The sequence below is a fragment of the Apium graveolens genome, chromosome 8 (assembly GCF_009905375.1).
Source record: "Apium graveolens cultivar Ventura chromosome 8, ASM990537v1, whole genome shotgun sequence".
NCBI classification, from domain to species: domain Eukaryota; kingdom Viridiplantae; phylum Streptophyta; class Magnoliopsida; order Apiales; family Apiaceae; genus Apium; species Apium graveolens.
The window spans coordinates 3,122,513-3,125,129 of record NC_133654.1 but is presented as its reverse complement, the minus strand read 5'-3'; positions in this window follow the sequence as shown (position 1 = coordinate 3,125,129).

The following is a 2,617-nucleotide window of genomic DNA, read 5'->3' as shown; positions in this document are numbered from 1 at the left end:
TTCTGAATTGGAAGATGAGTCAAACTTTCGGTAGACGATTGAGTAGAAAGAGAATCTGAAATCTCTGGTGACGATTAACTAGTTGTAGATTCAGGTTAAGATTTCAGAGTCTGATATGTAGATGTAGAAATCGGTGGAGATGTGAGAGTTTGGGATGTAGATTGTAACAACCCGCCTTTTCGGACTATTAGTTCTAAACAAAAACCTAAAAAAAACATATTCTTTATTCGATAAATCCAGAACGTAACGAAAGTCAAATCGTAAGTCAACATAATAATTTTAAACATAATATAATCAGAGACGCAACTCTACAAATTCGATAAATAAATGTATTAAAGATAACTCAATTTTTTTCGATAACAACGATAATCTTTATTCAAAAGCAAATAGCACGAATATCCACACAGTTCACATCCATAGCTTCCAAAAGCCGAAACCTGAAATATATTAAAATAATGAGCTTCAATGTCCAACAAGTAACCATCATATGGCGGCTCCAACATTTTATTTTCGATAAGTTCAAAAATTCTGAATTTCTAAATTGATCAAATAATCTGAAACAGAGCAAAAATATTTTATTCCCATATTTCTAAATTACGGTCGCACCATACCCGGGACACGGCTCTATAATTCGCTGATTTGATGGGGGCTAGTTTACGCCCTCGTTAAGACAAACTCAACAAGACATTTATGAATTCTGGAACGTGCATAAAACTAGTTCTATGTTCTATGTATCATACTACCTAGTGATCAAGTTATATGATTCGATGCATAATCTAAAATCGGGGGAATTCAATAATAATAATATTGTTTTTTATTCTATTTTTGATATCACAATTTTTTGAAACTCAAATCGAAAATATATATATATATATATATATATATTGATTATTGCAAAACAGATTTTATAATTTAAGTGAGCAAAGAAAAATCATTTACCTCGAAGTCGACAGTTAAAATCCGAAATTAATAACACGAACAAATCCCAAAATTTAATTTAAAAAACAGATATTCATTTACACACAATAACATACTTAACGAGTAAACGACCACTCAAATTTGTTAACCAGAAAACAAGACAATGCAATTTAACATTAACAAAACACAAGCATGAGATCTAATACCATCTATATGCGAGGCACATATAACATATAAATTTAATTTGCATAAAAAAAGATGTTAAAACTAAACTCTACGATCTCATGTACATGAACCATATGCATATTAATTAATAAATCCACAAAGTTACATGCAATCACATAGATAAATAATTCAATTTGATTTAATCAAAACATGCTTAATATTAAACATTAACATTTAAAACAATGAGAGACTAACATACTAACATGCGCACATCAAGTTAATAATGTAAAACAACAATATAACACATGTAGGTTCTTTAATTTGACAAACCAAATCACAACCACCATACTTTTCTTTTAACTAAAAATAATTTAAATTAGATAACAAAATTTAAAATCAATATTTTATTAATAATAACACATAGTTCATCAAAACAGTAACTTAATTAATGAACCGAAATCATATAGTAGCATTATAAATATACAGATAGTCATATAACTCATGTATACATGCATGGCTTAGATGTACAATTTGATTCGACACACTAATGATTAACTATTATAAACTAATACACGTGCGCCACAAACATAAAAGAAAATGGTGAAATCTAACAGTCAAAAGCATGCTTCGAGTATTAAAATAAAACAAAATAAAATAAAAGTACCACTCGAATGTAATTTTGTACGACTTTAATTCTATTGAACAGAGGTTATTATATAGGCATATGAAACCCTAAATCGATAATTAAGGTTATTACAAAACTTGGTGCTAAAGTTTGTCAAATCACTCTAAGTAAATTCCTAAAATTAAATGAATAATTAAATATTCAATACACAAAAATATCTAATTTAAAAAGATTTTGATTTTCTAGAAACATTCTCACACTTCTTTCCACTTATAGCAAATCTTATCACAAATCAATTAGTTTGCACAAAAGTTTCTAGAGTATTATAAATAAAATATTGTCTACTATCTAAATAAAGTAATATATAATATTGAGTAAAAAAATAAAAAAAAAACACGAATTTTGCATAGATGTCTCTGAAAAAGAAGTATTAGAATTTGTGGTTAAAGTATCCTCAATATTCGTGTCAAATGAATCATTCGAATAAGATCTTTATGTGTCATATGATGCGTGTTAGGAATATGTGTATTAGTTTGATGATAAGTTAAATAAAACACTTAAGTAGAAATATAGTGTTTGTAGCCTCAACGGATAAGACCATCTTGGCTATCCGTTGAAGGAGTAGCTTTACTTAGGAATAAGTTTAGTATTGTAGCACATTTCATTCTCTGAATTCAAGTTGTAATTCTTAGATGTTGTAGGAAATTATCAGTCATGTTGACTACTAGTGGATATGCAAATAGGAGGGCTAATTGTAAATATTTCATGCCTTGTAATTTTGTATAAGTGAAGAAGTATCAACTGATATTGAAGACCTTGTATAAGAAACAAAGCTTTAACGGATGTCTCTAAAGCTTCAACGGATAATATCCATCAACGGATAAGTGCTTCAACGGATAAGACTTCAAC